Below are 26703 nucleotides of genomic sequence, written 5' to 3'. Positions count from 1 at the left end.
CTCCTCAAACTATTCCAAAAAATCCTAAAAGAGGGAAAAATCCCAAACTCTATGAAGCCAGTATTACCCTAATTCCAAAAACAGGTCAAGACACAACAAAGAAAGAAAACTACAGGCCAATATCACTGATGAACATAGATGCTAAAATCCTCAACAAAATATTGGCAAACAGGATCCAGCAATACATTATAAAGATCATACACCATGATCAAGTGGGATTCATCCCAGGGATGCAAGGATGGTTTAATATTCACAAATCAATAAATATAATACATCACCTAAAAAAAATGAAAGACAAAAATCACATGATCATATCAATAGATGCAGAAAAGGCATTTGATAAAGTACACCTATTTATGATGAAAACATTCAGCAAAATGGGAATAGAGGGAGCATACCTTAACATAATTAAGACTATATATGAGAAACCTGAAGCCAACATCATACTCAATGAAAAAAAACTGAAAGCATTCCCCCTGAAGTCAGGAACAAGACAAGGATGTCCACTCTCTCCACTCCTATTCAACATAGTGTTGGGAGTCCTAGCCACAGGAATCAGACAAGAAAAAGAAATAAAAGGCAGCCAAATTGGGAAAGAAGAAGTAAAACTATCACTATATGCAGATGACATGATAGTATACTTAAAAAACCCTATAAACTCCATTAAAAGACTACTCGATATAATAAGTGAATTTGGCAAAATAGCAGGGTACAAAATAAATGTACATAAATCTAAGGCATTTTTGTACACCAACAATAAAATATCAGAGACAGAAACAAAAAAGAAAGTACCATTTACTATAGCAACAAGAAAAATAAAGTACCTAGGAATGAACTTAACCAAAGAGATAAAAGACCTGTACTCTGAAAATTATGTAACATTGAAGAAAGAAATTAAGGAAGATACAAATAAATGGAAGCAAATACTATGTTCTTGGATGGGAAGAATCAACATCATCAAAATGGCCATACTACCCAAAGCAATTTATAGATTCAATGCAATCCCTATTAAAATACCAGTGACATATTTCACAGACCTAGAACAAAATACTCCAAAAATTTATATGGAACCAAAAAAGACTCCAAATAGCAAAAGCAATCTTGAGACAGAAGAACACAGCAGGAGGAATCACAATACCAGACATCAAACAATACTACAAAGCCACTGTGATTAAAATAGTCTGGTACTGGCATAAGAACAGACATACAGATCAGTGGAACAGAATAGAGAGCCCAGAAATAAGTCCATGAACATACGGCCAACTAATATTTGATACAGGAGGAAGGAACATAAAACGGAGAGAGAAGAGCCTCTTTAACAAATGGTGCTGGGAGAACTGGACAGGAACGTGCAAAAAAAATGAAACTAGTCCACCAACTTACACTATAAACGAGAATAAACTCAAGATGGATCAAAGACTTAAATGTAAGCCGTGACACCGTAAAAGTCCTAGAGGAAAACATAGGCAGGAAAATTTCAGATATCCCATGTAACAATATTTTCATGGATACATCTCCTAAGGCAAGACAAATAAAAGAAAAAATAAACAAATGGGACTACATCAAACTAAAGAGTTTCTGATCAGCAAAAGAAAACATCAGCAAGATGAAAAGGAAACCAACCATATGGGAAACATATTTGCCAATGACATCTCAGACAGGGGACTGATCTCCAAAATATATAAAGAGCTTATATGACTCAACATCAAGAAAACAGACAACCCAATAAAAAATTGGCAAAGGACCTGAACAAACACTTCTCCAAAGAGAACATACAGAAGGTCCATAGACACATGAAAAAATGCTCAACATCACTAGCCATCAGAGAGATGCAAATAAAAACCACAATGAGATACCATTTTACACCAGTCAGAATGGCCACCATCAACAAATCAACAAACAACAAGTGCTGGCGAGGATGTGGAGAAACGGGAACCCACTGCACTGTTGGTGGGAATGCAGACTGGTGCAGCCACTTGGAGAACAGTATGGAATTACCTCAAAAAACTAAAAATGAAACTGTCATTTGAACCAGCGATTCCACTGCTAGGATTATACCCCAAAAAATCCTAAAACCCTATTTCAAAAGAACTTGTGCACCCCTGTGTTCATAGCAGCACTGTTTACAATAGCTAAGTGCTGGAAACAGCCTAAGTGCCCATCTGTAGATGAGTGGATCAAAAAACTGTGGTACATTTACACAATGGAATACTATGCAGCAGAGAGAAAAAGGAACTCCTGCCATTTGCGACAACATAGATGGAACTAGAGAGAATTATGCTTAGTAAAATAAGCCAGGCAAAGAAAGAAAAATGCCATATGATATCATCTAATACAGAAAACTAAAGAACAACATAAACAAACGAACTAAATAGGACAAGGAGCAGAATAGCAGTCAATATTGGGGAGGGGGGAGGGAGAGAAGGGGATAAGTAAGGGAAGGGTTTAGTCAAAGAATGTGTATAAATGACTCATGGACATGGACAAGGGGAGGGATATGATTGTGGGAGAGGGGGTGGGCTGGGTGGGAGGGAGCAATGGGGTAAAAATGGGACAACTGTAATTGAAAAACCAAAATATAAAATTAAAAAAAAAAACTTAGACTCTCAAGAATCTCAAATATTGAAATGATCAGACAGACTCTAAAATACTTATGCGTATTTTTAAGTTGACATGAATACGATTTGAACAAGGAGCAAGATATACACAAATAATCAATGATTCATAAATAATTCACCTTAATTTTTAAAAATAGTATCTTTAGGGTTTAAAACTCATTGAATCCCTTAACAACTAGATTAGCTAAAGCTGAAACAATTGAACATCCACATGCAAAAAAAACAAAAAACAAAAACAAAAAACTAAAGAACTACATTTAGAAATATTATACTCTTCTCAAAAGTTAACTCAAAATGGATTATAGACCTGCACATAAAACACAAGAATAAATACTTCCAAAATGATAAGATAAAAAATATCTAGATGGTCTGGAGTTTGGTGATGCCTTTAGATATACCCCTAAAGATATGATCAATGAAAGAAATAATTGATAAGCTAGACTTCATTAGAATTAAAAACGTAGTTCCGCTAGGTACTTCTCGCTTGACACCCGAGCGCCCAATCCGCGCAGCCAAGCCCATTTCTCCCGGTCCGCACCGCCGCAGGCCTGCCCGTACCCCACTGCAGCCATGGACGCCATCAAGAAGAAGATGCAAATGCTAAAGCTGGCCAAGGAGAACGCCATCGACCGCGCTGAGCAGGCTGAGGCCGACAAGAAGCAAGCTGAGGACCGCTGCAAGCAGCTGGAGGAGGAGCAGCAGGCGCTCCAGAAGAAGCTGAAAGGGACAGAAGATGAGGTGGAAAAGTATTCAGAAGCAGTGAAGGACGCCCAGGAGAAACTGGAGCTGGCCGAGAAGAAGGCCACCGACGCCGAGGCAGATGTGGCCTCCCTGAACCGCCGCATTCAGCTGGTAGAGGAAGAGCTGGACCGGGCGCAGGAGCGTCTAGCTACAGCCCTGCAAAAGCTGGAGGAAGCTGAAAAGGCAGCTGATGAGAGTGAGAGAGGAATGAAGGTCATTGAAAACCGAGCCATGAAGGATGAGGAAAAGATGGAGTTGCAGGAGATGCAGCTGAAAGAGGCCAAGCACATCGCTGAGGATTCAGATCGCAAATATGAGGAGGTGGCCAGGAAGCTGGTGATCCTGGAAGGAGAGCTGGAGCTCTCAGAAGAGAGAGCTGAGGTGGCTGAGAGCTGAGCCAGGCAGCTGGAGGAGGAACTTCGAACCATGGACCAGGCCCTCAAGTCCCTGATGGCCTCAGAGGAGGAGTATTCCACCAAAGAAGATAAGTATGAAGAGGAGATCGAACTGCTGGAGGAGAAGCTAAAAGAGGCTGAGACCCGAGCAGAGTTTGCTGAAAGGTCTGTGGCAAAGTTGGAGAAAACCATTGATGACCTTGAAGAGACCTTGGCCAGTGCCAAGGAGGAGAACGTGGAGATTCACCAGACCCTGGACCAGACCCTGCTGGAACTCAGCAACCTGTGAGGGTTGGCCCTGCCTCCAGCCAGGGTGTAGTTGCTGTCCCAACCCAATAAAACGAATGTTACTGGCAAAAAAAAAAAAAAAAAAAAAGAATTAAAAACATATGTTCCATCTTTTTCCAGAGACACAGTCAAGAGAATGAGAAGAAAGCCAGACCGGAAAACATATGTAACCTACATATATAATAAAGGACTATTCTCCAAAATATACAAAAACTCTTAAAACTCAACAATAGGAAAACAAACAACTTGTCTTTAAAATGTTCAAACAATATGAACAAACACCTGACCAAAAAAAAAAAAAGATGTATAGCTAGAAAATAAGCATATGCTGTACAGTTTTGTAGCCTAGGGGCAGTAGGCTATACCATATAGCCTAGGTGTGGAGTAGACTAGACCATCTACATTTGTGTAAGTGCACTCAGTGACATTCATACAAAGACAAAATCACCTAACGATGCAGTTCTCAGAATGTATCATGTCATTAAGTAGCGTATGACTGTATATGTTTCTACTTTCACCATTTCCCTGAAAATAAAAAGACCTTAAACACATTAACTCCTAAATACTCTATTTTCGACATGTATTGTAATTCTGTTACATATAGACACTGTGTCATATGTCTCTTATATACTCTTTTCTGTTTCCCTATCCATTCTTTTCTCTTTATATTTCAGTCTGGATATTTTCTACCGATCCACCTTCTGATTCACTAATCTGTCTTCTTCTGTGTCTAATATTCTGTTAAACCTATCTATTTGTTCCTTCATTTCAATTATATATTTTAGTACTGGGATTTTTATTTCACTTTTTTCATAGGTTTAAGTTCTTTGAAGAATTTCTCTATTTTGCCATTTTCTTTTTTGACTTATTAGTCACAATTATTTTAAAGTCACATCTGATTTTTCTAATACCTCCATCACCTGTGGGTCTATTATCTGATCTTTTCTCTTAGGTTTTAGTCATTTGATCCTAAATTCTGTTCTGCCTGTTAATATTTTATTGATAACTAGATATTGTGTATAAAAACACTATAGAGATAATTTGAGGCTCCGACTGGTGCTATCTTTCTCCAGAGAAAATTTTTGCTTTGAGACAAGTGATAAAATAAGAGCAGAGAACATTATTCCATGATTGGGACTGAGCTTCTTTGAAGTTTGATTGTATTCTTGTCTGTTTGCTGGTCTATTTCTGGTTCACTTTTACCAAAGTTTAACTTCCTAAAAATTCCTAAATGAAAATTTGAAATTATTAATAGCACTCTTCCTTGTCCCACCCTGAACTGTAAGTTATGTTTCCACAAGACTACAATACTGACAAAATTGCACCTCAGTTTCCCAAATACTGAGCTACCACTTCTTGTTCTACTTTGCTCTCAGTCCCAAATCCACCGCAAATCAGAAAATTCCTCAAAGGAAGTAATATCTCACTCCATGGGCTTTTCTACTCTGTGAAATATCTTTCTCTGTAAGTCCTGCCAGCCTTGGAAACTCTCTGAGTTCTTCAAATTGATACTCTTGTTATTATGTCCAACATTTCTAGTTGTTATTGATAAGAAACTTGTTCACAAAACTAATTCCACTATTAAGGTGTCATTTAATAATGCATTTTTAATAAAGCTGAAATACATCATAAATTTATTCTGATATTTCCAATTCAAATTCAGACACAGTGTTTTTATTAGCCACATTGATCTTACATCTGTATCTCCTTTCTCCCATGACAAAAATTGTAGTTCTCAATGACACTAAGATAATTATATATATTTGGTTTATTCTACAATACACATATTATAGATAGCAGTTGGATAATCAAACACTAATACTATCAATAAAAATATAGTTACTGAAACAGTTTTAAAGGATTTTAGAATATAATTGTATTTGTTTTCACCTAATTGTATTTTGTAATTATGTAAACTACTTGCAAGATTCTAAAGTCAAATCCCTAAAGCAAGGTATATTCCAAAAATTCTACCTTCTATTTTTGTCCCACCTTATTCTGTCCTTTCCTTATTTTTAATAGTTTGTTTTTTCATTATTTTATTAAAAATAATAGAATACATATTGATTTTATAAGCCCCTCTTTCTTAAAGAAATGATAACATAATATATCTACATGTTCACCTTAATTTATTTTACTTACCAATATATTTTAAAGATTATTCCATTGATAGTTTACATTCAACAGTTCCGTAGTACTTCTTTGTTAATTTTTCAGTTGGTTGTGTTTCCAATTTTATTTATTTATTTAAGTATTTATTTTGTTATTTATTATTACTATTTAAGTATTTGTTATTTATTTATTTTCTTCCTTTTACTTACTTTGACCTACTTCTCTCTTCTTTATTTAGTTTCTTAAGGTATAATTTTGGAACACTGATTTTTTTCAAAGAGAAGAGTCTTTATCTTTCATTTGTTTTTCTGTTTTGAAGCTACAATAATCTCTTAGGATTTTTTCCATCGCCATTTAGTCCCATATATTCCCCCCTCCCCCCAGCAATCACCACACTGTAGTCCATGTCTGTAAGCCCTTTTTCCTTTTTGCTCAATCCCTCCACCACCTAACCCCACCACTACTAGCTGTCATCTGGTCTCTGTCTATGAGTCTGTCCCTGTTTTGCTTGTCAGTTCAGTTTGTTCATTAGATTCCACATATGAGTAAAATCATATGGTATTTGTCTTTCTCTGACTGGCTTATTTCACTTAGCATAATGTTCTCCAGGTCCATCCATGCTGCCACAGAGGGTAACATTTTCTTCTTTTTTTACAGCCAGGTAGTATTCCATTGTGTAAATGTCCCATTGTTATTTTATCCACTCATCTACTGATAAGACACTTGGGCTGCTTCCGTATCTTGGTGACTCTAAATAATGGTGCAATAAACACAGGGGTGCTTATGTTCTTTTGAATTAACATTTAGGGTTCCTTTGGGACATATTTTCAGACTTGGGATTGCTGAGTCAAAAGGCAGATGCATTTTTAATTTTTTGAGCTATCTCCATACTGCTTTCCACAGTGACTGCAGCAGTCTGCAAAGGGTACTGGAAAACTTAGGCAGATTGGAATGCTAGAGTGAATTCATTACATAAGATTTTTGTTCATCCCCTCACTATGTACTCTGGAAAGCTCTGGAGTATACTTTCTTTTTCAAAGCTGTGAGAACTACATTTATGAAAGGAGCCCCTTTGTTTTTGAAATGCTCTGTCGTGCTGTTCTCTGTAAGTGAGAAATGATAGTGAGAAATGCTTCCACTGAAATGGGATCCTTGAATTCAATGGGGGTGAGTTTCTGGGTGACAGAAACCAAATGGTGGCACTTAGTCATCAAAGTCTATGTCAGCATGGTTACTAAAAAGAGCAACAGAGTCAAAGCAGTAATCAAAATAGTTTGAGCCACAGAGATCAGTGCTGGCTTGCTGATTATGATGTCTTTAGAATTGAAATAGATAAGCAAACAATTAAAGCTTTACTTGATTAGTATAAATGGAAATGCTCTAAGTCTGGTAAACAGAAAGTCTGATCTGAATTCCCACAATACAGAGTCACAGACCCAAAGCCCCATAAATGAGGGAGAGGCTGGATCCTCTTTAAGAAGTACCCTATTATACCAACAATTTATATTACATATCTTCCCCTTCAGTTTTCTCCAAAGGAGCTGTCACCATTTACCAGAATGACTGTGCATTGAGGAAGGGGATTACTGGGTAATAGCTCTGAATTGACACTAATTCCCAGAGGTTCAAAATGCCAGTTTGAGAGACACCAGTCAAAGTAGGGGCTTATGGAGGTCAGATGATCAGTGAAGTTTGGGCTCAGGTTCATAGCACTGTGGATACAGAATGATCTACTGTGATCCACAGTGATCCACCTGCTTATCACAACCAATACACAAATGTGTGCATTAGCTAGTTTGTGTTGTCAGTTGGTGAATGCATTTACACTTGAAGTGCATTTTTAAAAAAATAAGAGTATAAACTAAAGCATAGCATATATGGTTATGATATAATAGGTAACACAAAAGTTAGTCAAACATTCATGATTCCAAATATCTAATGATGAATTTTTGTATGAGAAAAGCCTTTGGATGTGAGAACCTGCATTTTTCATCTCCCCATAAGACCTTATGGTGTGAGAAGTATGCTGATTGATAGGACCTCTCTTTCAGGGAGCAAAGAAAAAGCACTAGAAATCACAGTTTCAGAGCTTCACCCATATTTCACTGTCACAAAGACACTAAAATATGCCAAGGATAGGAAATGAGATTCTAACTCTTCAATGAAATATAATGTGAAAGATGAAATTTGCCCCCCTCCTCTTCAATAACTGTGCAGAACTACTGTGCCTAACAGTAACAGTGGTTTTCAATGGCAATGTCCAAAATCTGATGCTTATTTTAAGGCCCTGTTTGAAAACGGACATTGTATCCTCAAATTTTTCCCTCTATAATAAATTTTTTATCTCCTGATTTTCCTTCAATGGCCTTATGTTATGCCTGTGTCTAACATCTCATCCAACCTGAACACCAACACTCTAGCAAAAGTATCACTGTCTTGGAGATAAATTAAACAATCCCCCTATATAACTCAGGGGAGCCTTTATCCAAGTGAAGTTGCATGATCGTTTTTGAAAATGGGAAAATAAATGTGGGAGTCTTTGCTGTGAGACTGACAAAAGATCAAATATCTTTTCAGTCAAATAAAATAAAGTTGAAGACCTACTCTTGTGCTCCTGTTTCTGAGCCTATAAAAGGTAACACAGGATGAGAATCTCACCTCAATTGTCCATAGACTGATTTCTTATTGCAAGAGATGGACTTCAACCTCATGATAAATTAGGGAAAAAAAGTAAAATCTATGTTTGCTCTCACTTTTAAACCAGTGTGGCAATAAATCCCATGCTTGGGATTAAGTTATCGCCAAGTCAGAAGAGTGAGGGCTCTTAAGTGCTGAAGAGGTGCTAGGGGTCTATGTACAAAGGTCTCCTTTTCGCTAATCTGTTGTAGGTCTTAAAGTGACATTACAGAGAGTCCACTGCCTGTGTCACAAACTTATATATCAACATCTGGAGAAGAAGCAGTGAAGTCAGATGCTGCTGGTAGAAAGGAAGCCTCCAGGTTCAGTTTAGAGCACTTGTCAGCACAAACAGGCCATTACATGAGATGGACCTTCACATTGAGAGTAGTTGAAGGGTGATCATATCAAACTTGGCTTTGTTTTCCTTCTACAACAATGTGCCTTCTTCCTCTTTCACTTTCCCAATTACATCTGTGAAATCCCTTCCCATCCTTCAAGGTTCAGGGAGAATGTTACCCATCCAGGAAGCCTTCTCCTATTTTCTCAGTTATGTATGATCCTGTAATATTTTAGACCTTCCTCCTGGCTCTTGCCATCACTTCCTAAAATAATACTTAGATCCATGCATAACTGCTTCTCACAACCAATAAGTATAAGCATGTTTGAACACAGGAGCATGTTCTATTGAATCATCTCAGCTACTAGAACAGTATCTACTGTCACAGTAACTATTACATCTGGTTGAATGATGCTGTCTCTTTTAATAATTTTTATTTTATTGCAAGTGGAATCAGTGTGCTCCCAGCTATGGAGCAGATGGCAGCCTGCTGTTGAACTGTTTGGAAAGATTCTCTCAGGTATCTAGTTGAGTGCTCAAGCTAAAGGTATGTCTTAATGTATAGAGCAGCTATTCCTAGATTTTCTTTACAGTGTCTTGCAGTCTTCCAAATATGACCCATATGACATCAGGAGAAGTAGAGTCATTAGAAGGTAACATCCAGTCCATTTAAATATTGCTATTAACATAATTATGTAACACTTTATAAATTAGAGAGTACCTGATACATGACAAGAAAAATGATCAGGCTCTGCTGCTTTCACCTCTGGGAGCTACCTATTTTCTGCCTTTTCCTACTACTGGTGTATTATACCACAATTAACAGTAGAATGCACCATCCTTAAAAGTTTGTAACTGAGTGAATATTAACATCTGAATACACTCATATAACCATGATCAAGATGGAGAATATTTTCAGCATTTTGTAGAAGATACCTTAGTGTTCCTTCACAGTCAATAACTGCCCCTCCCCTGGAGAGATAATCCATCTTCTGACTCTTATCACCATAGATCAGTCTTGTCTCTACTTTATATGAATGAATGAATAGAACTTTTTTTTGCCTGGCCTCTTTCATTCAATCTTATATCTGCGAGGTTCATTCATTTTGTATGTAGTTGTAGTTAATTCTTATATATATGTAAGTAGATAACTATCAAACTGTTTTTCAAAGAAATTTTTACCTCTTTACATTTCTTCTAGCAGTGTATGAGAGTGTTATTGTTCTCCAGAAACTTAATTAACATACTGTCATTTGTTATTGTCAATTCTTATAATGTTAGCCATCCTAATGGGTAATATAGCTATCTTTTGTGGTTTTAGTTTATATTTCCATTATACTTAATAAAGTTGATCCATTTGCATTTGTAAATTAGCTATCTGGATACCTAGTTTTATAAAATGTCTGTTTAAGAAACAGGATTACTTTTGAGGAGTAGGGACTAGATTAGGGAATAGGGAAACAGAATTCGTAAAGGGAGTCAGCTGGGTATACTGATCACCTACCTCACTGCACAAATCAAATAAAAGCAAGTATTTGATAATTTAATTTAACTAAACTTTTACAAAGACAAGCATGCATGACCACTTGTATATAAAGCTCCTAAAAAAGGATATTATAACTGTTGTTGATATTTCCGAAAGAAAAAGAAAAATTAAAGAAATGCTCCTGCATCTGATTAGGTGGAGGAAGGAGAAGAATTTTCAAGACAAACATTGGGGATAACCTTACAAGTTAATGGAGGAAGAGAGATTGGGACAAATGCAGTGCATGGGAGTTGGATGAGAACAGCTGAAGATGAGCCATTCCATCCAAGACAAAAAGTGGGCCTGGATATGGGATCTTATTGTGCAGTCTTTTTCTCAATTTTCCTCTCTAACCCAACAATGAGGTATCTGTGCTAATTAAAAACTCATTCAGTGGGATTCCTTACCAGTTATAACTGCCATTTAATAATTTTAGGCTGGAAGTGGGATGTGGTAACTGGAAGTAAAGAAAGCAGTATAGACCAGCAAACTGCTTTCCTAATTATTGAAGCAGAGGAGAAAAAAATCTGTTCTGGGAGAACAATGGGTTTGATTTCCAGGCATGAGCTACATAAAAAGAAGCCTGCCTGAAATATTGCTGAGCGTGTGTGTGTGTGTGTGTGTGTGTGTATTCCTTGTACAAACCTGTCACCTCCTTGGCCCTGACTTACCCACAAGCTGCCGGAGCTGCCTCTTCCAATTAGATCTTCTCCCCCTGCTCCATTGCTTGTCTGAAGGCAGTGATGGCTCCCTGGAGTCCAGCTGCCTATCTACTCACAGGACCACTTCCCCAGGGTTCTGCAACCTCTCTGGGGTTAGTTACTTGCTTTTCTAGTTTCACTCATAAAAACGGACTCTTGTATTGGAGGGAATGCCCAGTGGTAATCATTACCTGCTTTTATAGGATTGCTCTTCTCCCATAAAAATGTAAATTGTTAGAGCCAATAGGACCCGATTGCTCCTCTGGTCCAAGCCCTTCACTTAGTAAATGGAGAAACTGAGGCCCTGAGAAGTGAAGCAAACTGCCTAGAAATTAGTGACAGAGCTAGGACTGAAACCCACACCTCTGGGCCCCCAGGTCTCTGCGTTTGACAGTCATATTATGATTACATTTATTTTGCCCTTAAATTTCTCTCACTCTTCCCAAGCCTCATCCCAGTGACTTGTTTGCAGAAAGTAATATAGGTGGAAATAATCATTTTATAGTTTAGAGTCTGTCAGGCAAGTATGAGTAAATCCAAGCCAGCAGAGCAGGAAGTAAATCTGAAAGTTTGCTTTCTGTTTGGAGTGAGAATTCTAGTTCCTCTATGCAGTTGCAGAAAAAAAAAAACACACACACACACATACTTTAAAAACATTTGTGTTTTAAGCAGAAAATGCAATGGATATTTTGCCAAGTCATTCTTTGAGTTTGCCTTGAATTTCTAGGCAGAACAGAACTACTATTAAATTCTGAATTGCACAATAATAAAAAATGGCAGTTCTGAAGGTGAAGTCTGAAGTACACCAAGAAAAAACTGGCCTCTCTTCAAATCTGGAGATCATTTCAATTGGTCAGGGAACTTAGCCCTTCTTTGCGATTTTAGGCATAAGAGCAAAATGCATGGATATAGATGTCTCCTGTTTTTGTTTAGTCATTGTCCCCTTGCTTTAGTATTAAAGTTATTGCAGAGGAAGAAGATATGGCTTAGGTCAGAGTGTGCTTCAAGAATTCTCAAGATATGCAGTACCTGACTATTTAGTCAGAGGCACTGACCTCTTTTCCCTTAGATTGTCAAATAAAAACTTTAAAAATGACAATAGCCAACACAACAATAGCTGTCTGGTATGAATGAATCAAAATTATACCTATTTTTTGTGAGATTGGTAAAAAATATATTTTTGGTATTCCTCAGAATTTCAATAATTAGTTTATGTGTGCCAAAAGGTTGAAAATTACTAGAGTATAAGGTGGCTCAACTTGGAAAATATCTGCTGGCCTATGTGTGAGTAATTAGGCTGATAACCCCCTTAAACAAGACAGGATAGACACATTGACTTCTCTAATGCCCAGGAATCCTAGGCCCACAGGTAAACATTAGCATCCGCCTTTAGCTGAATTTTATTTCCCACAGGTGGCTCCACATCTGGATGCTCCTCAATAGTTCACCACAGCTATTAAATTAGAGCTGTTGGCGGCTATTTCTTGAAATCCTTTTAAAGAGCTGTTCTCCAGTGAACAGGGCAAATGTCACCTATAGCAGATCAGGCTATAGGTTACTATTTCTTCCTCAATTAAGTGCAAACAGTCCTCCTATTCCAGCTTCATAATGCATCCTGAGTAGTGGGACAGCCCAGGGCTTTCAAATAAGGGAAAATAAATACCACTCCCTGCTTCTGAACTAAAATTTGAATGCACTCTTAGGATTTTTTTTTCTTACCACTATAAAAAATGTGTTGGCTAGTTACAAGTATTGTTTCTATTTTCAAGATTGATTGTAACTTTTAAAATAAAGCCATTTCCCTCTCAAAGAAATGAATAAATGAGATAGACCCTGTTGGTTTTTTGTTTGTTTGTTTGTTTTCTCTGTAACAGAGAACATGTGAAAAAAATGCTAAGCAAAGATAGGCAGTATTGTATTTTCTAAATATTGTTGTGATAGGCATGACTGATGTTCTGGTTTTCCCATGTGTAAAACTGCATTCCTGATGTTTCATTAACATTTTCATCACATTTTTCTGAGTGGCCAATCTATCAGAAAAAGGCTCCTCTACTCAATTCATTTCAGTGGACACATGTGCAGCTTTGTGCAGAACAAGTTCTGATTACTACTACATTTTTCTCCATTTTAGAACTGAGTCATTAGCATTTTAAATGTGAAACACAATCTCTTTTACGGTATAGCTTGGCAGACAATAAAGAGCATTGGGCTGGGAAATAGAAGAATATAAATCCTTGACCTGTTAATACTAAGTGAACATCAAATGTGATTCAAGTACTCTGAGCCTCAGTTTCCTCATCTATAAAATGTGGCTGAGAACATCTTTGAGGATTAAACATGTATATGACAATTCATTCTAAACCCTAACGTTCTACAGAAAGCAAGTACTAATATTATGTTATTACTATTAGTTTTTATTCCTAGTATAATCGATGTTCCTAGTGATTATGATCTTCAAGGTCCCATTTGCACAAGTGGAAACAATCAAGTTCCATGATGAGTGATATTTTAGGGAGTTGATAAGCAATATCCAGGGACAATCCCTCTGATCTTAATCTACAGTTTTCAGAAGACAGATTGGATTGGAAAAAGGGAAAAGTCTGAGGTAAGGAAACCAACTGGAAGGCTGTCTGGGGTCATCCAGACAACAGCTGGTGGTAGTCTAAATTGAGTGGGTGTGGAAAAAAAGTAGATGGAGTAAATGACAGAGTGGAAGCTAAAACTGACAAACCTTGGAGTGAGGTATAATATTCCCTTCACTGACGTAGGTGGAGGTGATAAGATGGGTTGAGTTTTTGACTTGTTGACTTGACAGAGCAGTGGTACATCCAAGTGGAGGTTCCAGCAGGTGTTTATATATACGGGTCTGAATCTCAGGAGAGAGATCTAAGTTGGAGTTATAGAGACATGAGTACATCTATAGGAACTGAAACCAGGAGATTGGATGAGAGCATCCAAAGAGATGGAAGAGAGAATAGGGCTCATGACAGACCACTATGTATGTGTGGGTCTACTTCTGGATTCTTCGTTTCCATTGACCTGTATGATTAACCTCACCTAATATCACACTGTTTTGATTGTTGAAGATTTTTAGTAAGTTTTCAAATCAGGGAGTGTAAATCTTCCACCTGTGTTCTTATTTTTCAGAGTTGTTTTAGCGAGGTACTTTGCATTACTCTACCTTTCTTGTAACCTCTAGCCACCTTGGCCAATTTTAGATTTCCAGCTTCATCTTCTCAACGCAGAGAGGCTGCTGGGTATCACCTGGGTTCCCTCTCTGCACCATAGCCTGGAAGCTCTCTCTAAGAAATTAGCTAAGGAAATCATACAGCTCACCTCATTTATTTTCCTACCATCAGGGATCCCTGTCCTTCGCTGCCTAATGTCTAATGTCTTAGGAGCCTTTTTTTTTTTCAGCTAGAAAGGTAAATTCAGTTTTTGTTATTTCATCATGTTCAATCATAATTAAGCAGCAAATGTGTGGGGTACAAACTGAAGTTTCCCAGAATAATAACAGGAAAGATGTGGGGGAAAAGTCTATAAGTTAGGTGCTCCTGCTTTCAGTAAATAAGGAGTAACTGGAATGTTGATTGGTGACAGTAGTGGGGAAGTATGGAGAGTAGTTAAGCAAATTCACACATATCAGTGAGCAGGGGGTTTTACGAGGACAGTTCTGGCCTTCCCTCCTAATTCGGAGGCACTTGGAGTGGAAGAAAAAGCTGTCTTGGCTGATGGGAGTGAAGTCCTCAAGGAGAAATGAGGTTTTTGATGGAAAAGAGGTAGAAGGATTTTTCAGTAAGGAGAACAAAGGAGCTTGTTAATCAGAGAAAGAAGTTCCTGAGATCAGTGTGGCGAGATTGGGAGAGAGAAAGATTGGATGAAGGAGAAACCTGAAATGTACTAGAGAAGATAAGTAACTGAAGAACCTGGCACTCAGGAATGTGGAACATGAGGGGTATAACAAGGTCAGGGTTGCTAACAGAATGCACCCACCACATGTCTGCCATCCCAGGAGTCACAGGCATCTTGCCTTGAAGTAGGGCAGGTTGTCCTCGAAATAGGGCTCAGGCTCAGATGGATAAAATGACTTTAGTCTTCCTTCCAGAATCTGACCAATTGTATGAGTCCCAGTGAGAAATCCTCAGTCTCACTCTGGGGCACTAACATCTATGAAGTAATGAGCGGCCTGGTCTGAGGGCAGAGAGCAAAGATCTGAGTGGTTACAGGCGTCCAGGAGCAGAGGGAGACAACAGACTCTAAATGGGAGAAGCTTTAGAAATCTCACATCCACTTTTTAAAATAGTTTTCTTTTCTTATATACATGTGGATAATAAACTATAAAAAAAATAGTGGGGTTTAAATAAACATTTTTTAAGAAGTTTAAAACAAAAATTCTGAGTGATAAGACAACATAGTGTCAACTTAATTGACAACCTTTATATATATATATACAGTAAGTTACATAAATATTAGCCCCTACTTTTAGGTACATGTCATTGCCAAGTACATTTTGTTTTCAGAAAACATACAAATTTTATAAAACAGCAGCTTCCTGATTTGGTCCGTTTCACAGAGAAAGTGCATAAGGTCAGAGAAAAAAGAAATGAAAATTCTTAGAGGAGCAAAACAAGCTCCCCAAGTCTCTACATGATCCTATAACATTGCAGAAACCACTAGAAACAGGTACAGCCTACTGGCCAAAAGTATGTTTTGGATTCTAATTAACCTCAGTATAAATCCTGGCCCTATCATTAGTTAGCTAGGAGGCTTTGGGGAAATCATTGAACCTCTCTAAGTCTCCATTTCTTCTCCTATAAAATGGGGATAACGTTCATCGGGTTGTGGGAATGATTGAGGTAGGTAATTCATATGAAGTACTTACAGAACACCCAGAGCATAATATGTACTCAGGGTTTGGGGGCTAATATAATAATAATTGCCTGCAATGTGCAGTGTAACCTCACTTGTAGGTTGTTTTCAGGGAAGTTGCCCAAGGGGGCTCTACCCAAAAGAACAACAAAGGCAAGCCCTTGGTGACTGGCATAGCCACTTGAACCTGCACAGGAAGGGTCAACCCAGCTTCTGTTCTGATGAAGAAAACTCTCCTCTCAGAAAAATTTCAAAACCAGAAAGTAGTCAGTTAAAGAGTCTTTGTAATCACATGCTACATTATCAAAATGAAAATACTTTTTCATTAAGGAAAAGCATTTCAGAGTTATAATTCTTATTGATGGTGAGGATCTTTGAAGAAAATAACTAGTAGTCAGAGACAGACATATTTCAGAGCAACTCATCCATCCTTGACGGACTCAACAAGGAAATTATTTTTCTTTCCTGAACCAGCATCCAGCTCATCACAAAAAATCTTGCATTGAATCCTCAGAGAGCCTCTTCCTTGATAAATAATGTAGGCACAGAAATATCAAGAGAGCATCTGGAAAGAGTGATGTCACACAGGTTTAGGATTTATTCTTTTCCTCCACAGCAGAGTTCACTGTCATGAGGTAAGAAACTCAGAGTTGTGTGCTCTGATCTGAATGACAGGAAGCATATATCCCTTTATCCAAATAATATCAGTCTTTTGAATATTTTGCTTTTGTTACTGATGGAGTTGACCTCTGATCTATAATTTAAAGTCTAGAAATGTAGTTAAGTAAGGTATGCTCATGCATAATAGATGATAAATAAATGATAGATAAGTAGATAAATAGACAGACAGATCCACTGTTCCTCTTTGTGAGTGTTGTGAGTTTTGTAGATTATCTGGGATGAATTTTTGCTTCAATCTCATATCACCTGGTCCTACCATTTTCTGTCTTGTTTCTTCACTTGCTCTTGATTAATAATGAAATTATGAGAAAAATTATTATCTCACTATAAATTTAAACCATGATAAAAAGTTTACTCCAAGAATGTGAATGTGTTCCAAAGTCAAATACAGACATTCAACAAGGTAGTGTTTTGGGATGATGATACTACTTAATATTAAGCCAATAAGGCTGTACTACAGTTATATTAAAGAGATTAGCTTGCCAGTCTAGGGTGAACTTCTCATGTGGCGATGTCTTTCATAGAACCACCATAGATACAAGGTCTCACCTCAACTTTTCAAGTTCAAAAACTTGTTTTAATTTGTTCCATCAAGAATGACCATGTACTCAGTGTCTAACTTGTATTAACCAAACTCATAAGTGGCTGATTTGTAAACCAAATGCTGAATTTCTTACAATTTAATACATATTTCTGGTGACGATAGTCCCTGTACCAGTTCTCCACAGTATCCCTATTTTCTGTACCCTACAAACAAAATAATCAGAATATTGTCTCTATGTTATGGAATCAGGGCAAGAATGGCATTGATGCATTTTTAGATCATTTTTATCCTTACAGCGCCTGTCCTATAGCAATAATGTCTATTAAATTAAAGCTATTATATTTCATCTAAGATGTTGTATACCTAAGAAGATACCTATCTATTTTCCAGAACACAAATTTCAGTCTCTTATGCACAGTTTCCTTTAAAGTTTCAGGGTAGTGATTGGATACATGTTGGTTTCTGATTTCATTAGGCACATATCTAAAGCTACCTTCCAATGAAGGCCATCTCTGTTGATATTCTTGTCTATGTGCTCTATATTTTCTAATTTTAGTTTTAAAACATAACCTTTGTGAAACCTTGTCTCAAAGATATACTACATGATATTCTGACTGTAGAAAAGACAGTATCTTAGAATCAGGTCTTCTCTTGTTAGATGAGACTTTTTTAAACTTAGTAATTTATATTTTTAATTTTTATTAAATGTATTGGTTAATAACATTCTATAAGTTTCAGGTGTGCAATTCTATAATACATCATCTATATTGCATTATGTACTCACCCTATTCAGAGAAGGAAAACTCTGACTCCAAAAAACCTCCGCTGCCTTGCGGCATACCTCTTCAGGGGAAAGGCTAAGGGAGTAAACCCCGACAGAAAATCCGGAGCCGGAGTCCCTAAGGCGGTTTGACGTTGTAGTCAACACCGGCAACTCCTGCGGCGCACCTGAAGCCAAGCTGTATTGACTCCGTCTTTCCCTTGGACCCTTCAGCTGCGAAGAGAGGGGGGGTCTGCTGCATGGGCAACAGCAGACCCTCCATATCACCCTGCCCAGGCTCTGTAGCTTCAGCTTCACTGGAGAGGACACTCCAGCGTCATTGCAAGATGTCGATTCAACACGGGAGGAGACAGATACCGTGTCACTCCCGAGTCGGACTGCACAACCATTCTTGGCGGTGCAGATAGACTCTTGGGAAGCTACGCCATCGTCTCTCGAGATGGACGGCTGCCGACAACGACGACGACGACGACTCACCCTATTTTAAAGACCATTGGATCAAGCTTCTCATCTTAGGCTTGAATTCTCTGTGTCATGTCAGCCTTTGGGGTCATTCAGAGATTATTTATCTATGCATACCTATGGGAAAAAATCATTATGATCTTATCTTTCTGCTGAACATGAAATCCAACTAAGACATAAACTCACTGTAAAATTAATTGCTTTTTTCTTTCAAATGATATTATCACTATGAAGTTTTTGTCTCTTCAGGTCAATGACAAAGGAACAATGGAAGCACAGTTGGTTGGTTGGTTGGTTGGTTGGTTGGTTGGGATGACTTTTTTGTTGGTTTCTGTACCTATCTTAATATGGTTTCCTATTTTTGGCATCTGTTCTAAATGAAAATGTCTTGCTGCCAATATTTATTATCTTCCTGAAATTAACTGATTTTGATGGGAAAGTGAGCACTGATGTTTGAACCAACACTGATCCCCATCAGTCAGGCAAACTGACCAACTCATTAGGTCCTGAAAGAAGATTGGGTTAAAAATAAACAACACAAATGTGCCAGAAGATGAGTCTTATGCCCAGTGAGGAGCAAACGTGGTCATCTGCAAACAGCATAGTCATAGAGCTCTGTGCCTGAAGGGTCACCTAAGAGACCTTGGAAACAGAATACATCAGTTCAAGAAAGAAGTACTTAGATATTGGGCATATGGGTTATTTAGAACTGCTTTGATTTCTTAGATTGATGTGCTGTTACAGAAGACAGAAGCGAATGCAGATGAAAAGGCAGACAAAGCATATCCAGATCAGAAATCTATGGCTCAGTGGAGGGATAAAAAAGACAGAGGGTTTTAGGATGGAGAAATATTGCTCACTCACTTGCTCTCTCTTTTATCTGGGTTCCCAACAAAAGAAAGTACACTGAGGAGTCAAAAAGAAGATTCAGTCATATTTAACATATACCTAACTTTTTGGCATACTAATATCTGACAAGGAAGAACATGAGTTACACAAAGTGGGCACATACACTAACATTCAACAGGGTGTTTCAATATGATATATACATATTGGGCACTCATCATTAATACAAGCAGGGTTAAAGTGCTGGAGATATAAAAATAAATATATCCTCATTCCTTTCTTTGAAGGAGTTGATGGTTTATTGGAGGAGGAAACAGATGATTACACAGTGCCACAGTGGTGGAATATGTGAGGGTGTAGGATTAAGACACAGGACTAACTGATATAGATTGGATGGGATCTAAAAAGTGTACCTGTGAAAGATGTGTTGCTTCTCCACCATCTTTGTTTTTTTTTAAATAAACTTAAATCTTTAGAACAGTTTTAGATTTATAGGAAAAAAATCAATATAAAGAGTTCCCATATATCCTGCACCCAGTTTTTCTTGTTACTAACATCTTACATTGATTATACATTTAATTAGTGCAATTAGTACATTTTTTACAATTAATGATATATTATTAAGTAAAGTTCATAATTTATTCAGATTTTTTTAGTTCTTATGAATGTCCTTCTGCTGTTGCAGGATCCCGTCAGGATTACATTTATTTGTTGTGTCTCCTTAGGCTCCTCCTGCCCTCCGAGTTTCTCAGACTTTCCTTGTTTTTGATGACCTTGAAAGTCTTCAAGTAGAGTAGTCATTTATAAAATGTCCCTCTGTTAGGATTTGTCTTAATGTTTTTCTTATGATGAGACTGGGGTTATGTGTTTTTGATAGAAGGACCACAATTAAAGTGCTATTTTCATCACATCATATCAAGAGTGATCACAACATAAAATCAAAATAACTTTTCACTGTTAATGTTGACTTTGATCCCCTGATCACCTGGCTGAGGTATCATTTACTAGATTTCCCCACTGCAAAGTTGATGCCTGACCCAAGCCCCTTCCCATGCTGTCCCCCCTGCAGGTGGTCACCAGGCACAGCCCACATTAGAGGAATGGGGAGTTACACTCCACCTCCTGAGGATGGAGCACCTACGTCAATTATTTGGAATTCTGCACAGATTTATATATTCGGTCCCATTTATTTACTTAATCAATCACTTATTTATATCAGTATGAACTCATGGATATTTATTTTAAACTTCTATTTTAATTCAATACTACTGTCTTTATTTTGTTGCTTATATTGTTCCAATTTTGGCCATTGGAAACTTTAAATTGGCTCTTATGTCCCTTTACCATAATCTCATCATTGTGGGGTCTTTGCCTTTTTCTGAGCATTTTCTTCTTTTCTGGAACTCCAAGATGCTCCTAGCTCAATCTGTCTATTTCCTGCCATTCTTTTATCTTTTGAAAGATAAGTACAGTCAGTTCTGCTCTAAGGCTTGTGCTGAAGATGTGAATTTGTTCCAGTGTGACCACTACATTAGGGAGTAGTTTGAGCATGACACCAATTTACTATTTGTTTATGCATGAGAACCACTGAGGTAAACACAGAGAACTTCACTCTGCTGAAATGAGCTGCATATAAACAACAAACTGAACATGTGCTCATACCTCAAGTGCTGAACAACTTCCTCAGTTCACTGTGGGTGTTGGGTCACGCCCACCCATTGGTGGTATTAGAACTTCCCGTCCGATTTCACATCACCCTGCTTCCACCACTTTCCAAAGCCCACAGGCCGCTGCTCATTTCCACAAGCAGGTGTCCAGTCTTTTCCAAGGTGAAGTGCCACATTTATTGCAGCATTTGTGTTCTTCTTAACCATTTAGCATACATAAACTGTGCTACTGTTCGTATTAGCGTTCTACCTTATTTTTATATGTGTCACTTAGAAAGCTTTTGAGCACTGTGTTTCTGTCTCCAAGAGGGAGGGTTGTGATTGTACAGTTTTGCATAGCATGGTGATTTTTAGGAACACACCTATCATATAATAGCAGAGCTGATTGCAGGTGTCACTGAGAGAAGAGAAAGTGTTTGAGGCAGAGAAGGCAGGGAGCTATGATTCAAGGATACATGTGATGCACTCTACCTCATTTTGTGTTGCTGGTGTATAAAAGGAGATGGTGTCGTGAGGCCAAAGGGATAAACAGGAGCAAAAGCAAACATTTGTAGCAATAATTTGGACGTTAATCCTATAGCTATTAGGACTTCCTTGAAAAGTTAGGAGCATTGAAGTGGCACATACAAATCTTCATTTTATGTAGATGTACCTGTTCTGGCGACTGATAGAGAATGGAGTAGAGAGGGGCAAAGATCTAGGCTGGAAGACCAGGAGGTTTTTTTGTCATATGATTAAGGTCCAGAATGTGGTAGTAGTTACTGGAATGAATTGCAATAGAAAGACTACTGGAATATTTGGGAGATACAGCTAACAGACTTAGGCAGTTTTTGAATGTGGTGGGTGGGAGTGAAAGGTAGTTAGGGGTCCTGAGGAGCACAACCCCCCAGATGCCTGACTTGAGCATAAGCATGGACAGTAATACCACGAACTGCAATTGAAAATATGCCAAGAGGAAAAGTCTGGCAGGAGCTCCAGAGAGGAGGGTGGGATTTGTGGACTGGGGTTAGTAAGCCTGGTATGAAACAATTTTAGATACATAAATAGAGCTGTCTGGCATGTGCCTGGATACAAGTCTGAGCTTGAAATCCATAATATGTGATAACTATCTTTCTAAGTTTTGAAGAGAACACTTAAGAAATAAATGCATGGATTTGATTTGCTCACTATCTTTTCACATAATTGGCTCCTTGTTATCCTTCAGATGTTAGCTGAAATTTACCTCTTCAGAGAAAGCTTCCTTGACCACCTGTCAAAGTCCTTGGAAGTTCACCCTAAGATAAGGACTCATATGCAAGTTATTACTTAGAAAAAGAGTGAGGGAGTTAGAACAGAGAAGGGAGGAAGCCAAGCAAAGCTATCATCTTCACAAAGGTGTCACAGAAGGTAGCTTTGGGTGATACAGCAGGAGAACTCAAGAGTGTAAATTGCATTTCACATTGTCTCATTAAGAGGCAAGAAAATTTGCTTTTCATAATTGCCAACTCGACAGTTACTGGTTAAGCACTGCCCTCAGGAACTTCTGGCTCTGAACAGTTCTCAGGGTAAAGCAGCACTGTAGCCCAAGGCCAGGCTTCTGAAGAACAGAGCTGCAAGTGTACACTTCACACATTGAAGGGGAGCAGGGGCGGAAACAAAGGATTCCACAGGATCTGAACAGCATACAGTGTGGTCCAGGTGGGCAAAGTATGGCCCTCAGACCAAATCCACCATTTTGCCTGTTGCTATTGCTGTATGTTATGATATAATTTACATACCATAAAATTTACTTGTTTAAATTGTATAATTCCATGGTTTTTAAGATACTTATTTACAGAGTTGAGTCACCATCTCCATTATTTGAGTTGAGAGCCTTTCATTTACCAAAAGGAAAGCTGTATCCATTGTCTGCCCTCTACATTGTTTCCTTATCCATCCCCAGCCCAAGGCAACCACTAATTTACTTTGTGTCTCTATAGATTTGCTTATTCAGGAAATTTTATCTAAATGGGAAGATACAATATGTGGGTTTTTTTGTGCCTGGCTTCTTTTACTCAGTATAATGTACTCAGGGTTCATCCATGTTGTAGCATGTGTCAGTATTTTATTCCTTTTTATGGCCGAATAATATTTCTTTGCATAGAAATGCCACATTTGTTTATCCATTGACCAGTTGATAGACATTTAGGTTGTTTCCACTTTTTTGCTATAAATAATGATGCTATGAACATTTGTGTACAAGTTTTTGCATGACTGTAAGTTTTCTTTTTTATTTCTAGCTTTATTGAGATATAATTGACATAATATTGTATGTTTGAGATATACAATCTGTTGATATATTTATATATTGCAAAATGATTACCACTATAGCATTAGCTAACAACCTCCATCACATTACATAATTACCCTTTCTTTTTTGTGGTGAAAACATTTAAGATCTATTCTCTAAGTAACTTTCAAGTATGTAATATAATATTATTAACTATACTTACCAGGCTCTACATAATAGCCTCAAAACTTATTTGATTTATAATTGGAATTTTGCACCCTTTAGCTAACATCTCCCCATTCCCCCCATCTGCCAGCCTCTGGTAACTACCATTCTGCTCTCCATTTCTATGAGTTTGGCTTTTTTAAATTTCACATATATGTTAAATTATACAGTATTTGTCTTCCTCTGATTTATTTCACTTAACATAGTGCCCTCAAAGTCCATTGAAGATGTCAAAAGTGGCAGGATTTCCTTCTTTCTCATTACTGAGTAAAATTACATTATTTATATACCACGTCTCTCTTATCTATTCATCTGTTGACAGACACTTCATCTGTTATTTGCCTGTCTTGGCTATTGTGAATAATGCTGTAAAGAACATGGGAGTGCAAATATCTCCACAAGATCCTGTTTTAAATTCCTTTATATATACAAGGGGAAACCCCAAAAACCCATAATTTACTTATAAGAAATTGTGTACTTATTATTACATGTTTAAACTTCAGTCATCTTCAAAGTACTCTCCATTTGATGCAATATACCTTACCTATTAAGATTTTTTTCCTGTACTCAAAACAGTTTTTGAACTCATCAATTTTGATGACTTTTAGTATTTCTGCCATTTTTTGTCTCACCTCTTCCACACTGGCAAACCATTTTCCTTTAAGGACTTTTTTTCATCCAGGGAAACAAACAAAAAAAGTCATTCGGGTTGAAATCAGGTGAATAGGGAGCTTGGGGCATGAAGGTCATGCTGTTTGGTCAAAAACTACTGATCATTTTGCGGTGTGGGCAGGTGCATTTGAAAATCACCCGTCATGAAATGGGCAAACATGATGAAAGAGGCTTCAAAAAAATTTTACAGAAGCCGAACATAGCCTCTCACAACAACGCCAGCTGGTACACTGATACAGATGGGTTCCTAGAACACTCACCTAGCAGGGGAAGCCTGTACTACAAGGGGCCCACCCTCTAGAAAATAATTGTGGGGTTTTTTTGAGTCTCCCATCATATACTCAGGAGTGGGATTGAGGGATCATAATGTAGTCCCATTTTCTCAGGAACCTCTATACTATTTTCAATAGAGGCTGAAATTGTTCATAAGCATACGTTTTTATTTCTCATAAGTAGATAGACACCTGAGAATAAAATTGCTGGTTTATATGGTAACTCTATGTTTAACATTGGGAGAACCTACCAGACTTTTCCAAGTGGCTACATGATTTTATTTTCCCACCAGCAAGGCATGGAGGTTCCATTTTTTTCCACATCCTCGTCAACACTTGTTATTTTCTGTCTTTTTTATTACAGCTATTCTGGTGAGGGTGAAGTGATATCTCATGGTGGTTTTGGTTTTCAGTCCCCTAATGAAATGTTATTTCATATGCTATGAGTCATTTGTATGTCTTCTTTGGAGGAATGTTTATTCAAATCCATTTTTTAAATGGGTTATATGCTGCTTGTTTTTGTAACTAAAGCTTTATTAGAACACAGCTCTATTCATTTGTTTAATTATTGTCTGTGGCTGCTTTTGTCTACAATGACAGAGTTGAACAGTCACAGCAGAGACTATGTGGCCCTCAAAACCTAAAATGTTTGCTATCTGGCCCTTACTGGAAGAAGTTTGTTAACCTCTGCTGTAGTCTATACCACCCAGGAATGTAAGGCCCCTCCAGGGCTATAGCTCACTATTATAGGAGTGGAGCAATCACTGGCTGTCCACCCTATCCACCATGTGTCCAGTAGCCCCAAGCAGAATATATCCTTTTTTTGTGTTTTATTATATTCTAGCACCTCACATATAACAAGCACTCAACATGTGTATGTGAATTTAGTAAGTAAATCTAAATGAAGTCTTCCCAAATAGAAATTTTTGAAAGATATTTTAGTGATAAAAATGATGATCATTCCAACAGAATCAAATTTCCTCTCTCCACATGATCTTAATGCTTTCAAGGTTTGTTTGTTTGTTTTTGTTATTGTTAATGAAATTAAAATATTTTAAGGTTGTAGATTCCTTCTTAAATAACTTCAGACTAATAGAAGAGATGGTGTCATTTTTATAAGGTGAATTGAGTCTTTTCTACTTCCTGTCTACCCCCAACCAAACAATAACCTTTATTAGTTTAGTAATCTTGTCTTACCCTGGCTGGTTTGGCTCAGTGGATTGAGCGTCGGCCTGCGAGCTAAGTGTCGCTGGTTCGATCTTCCAGTCAGGGCACATCAGAGAAGGAAAACTCTGACTCCAAAAAACCTCCGCTGCCTTGCGGCATACCTCTTCAGGGGAAAGGCTAAGGGAGTAAACCCTGACAGAAAATCTGGAGCCGGAGTCCCTAAGGCGGTTTGACGTTGTAGTCAACACCGGCAACTCCTGCGGCGCACCTGAAGCCAAGCTGTATTGACTCTGTCTTTCCCTTGGACCCTTCAGCTGCGAAGAGAGGGGGGGTCTGCTGCATGGGCAACAGCAGACCCTCCATATCACCCTGCCCAGGCTCTGTAGCTTCAGCTTCACTGGAGAGGACACTCCAGCGTCATCGCAAGATGTCGATTCAACACGGGAGGAGACAGATACCGTGTCACTCCCGAGTCGGACTGCACAGTCATTCTCGGCGGTGCAGATAGACTCTTAAGAAGCTACACCATTGTCTCTCGAGACGGACGACTGCCGACGAATCTTGTCTTAGAAGCTTTATTCAGACTAGTCACAATTTTAACCACTGTATGTTATTGTGTCTAGAGATGGTAATATTGAATTCTCTCTGAGATACACTAAGCATCAGAGAAATAAAATGTCTCACTTTTTGACAAGGATGATAAAATCAGACACTTCCTACCTCAGTGCCACTCAGGCACTAATACAATAGGCCTCAGGTGCTAAGGTGTGGAGCTAGACCTCAAATACATACTTTCAAGTGAAATTTCAAAATTCAGTTGTGAGTCTCCAGAACTCCTCAAGAGATCAATAATTAAACAACAAAAAAATGTCA

General features: G+C 38.0%; 1 long non-coding RNA gene and 1 pseudogene across 1 annotated transcript in view; one reads left to right on the top strand and one right to left on the bottom strand.

Moving 5' to 3' along the window:
* LOC150016506 (uncharacterized) overlaps positions 1-18841 on the bottom strand; it is a 115149-nt gene extending 96308 nt beyond the window's left edge. Inside the window, exon 1 of the long non-coding RNA XR_016510052.1 lies at positions 18749-18841. This is a non-coding gene — a long non-coding RNA (uncharacterized LOC150016506). The remainder of the gene's footprint in view (positions 1-18748) is intronic.
* On the top strand, positions 3104-4104 carry LOC150016507 (uncharacterized; annotated as a pseudogene).
* Positions 18842-26703: the final 7862 nt, after the last annotated feature.

The sequence above is a fragment of the Furipterus horrens genome, unplaced genomic scaffold (assembly GCF_987537825.1).
Source record: "Furipterus horrens unplaced genomic scaffold, mFurHor1.1.pri manual_scaffold_3, whole genome shotgun sequence".
Classification (NCBI taxonomy): domain Eukaryota; kingdom Metazoa; phylum Chordata; class Mammalia; order Chiroptera; family Furipteridae; genus Furipterus; species Furipterus horrens.
The sequence above is the reverse complement of the archived record's forward strand: the minus strand, read 5'-3'. Positions and strand labels throughout refer to the sequence as shown.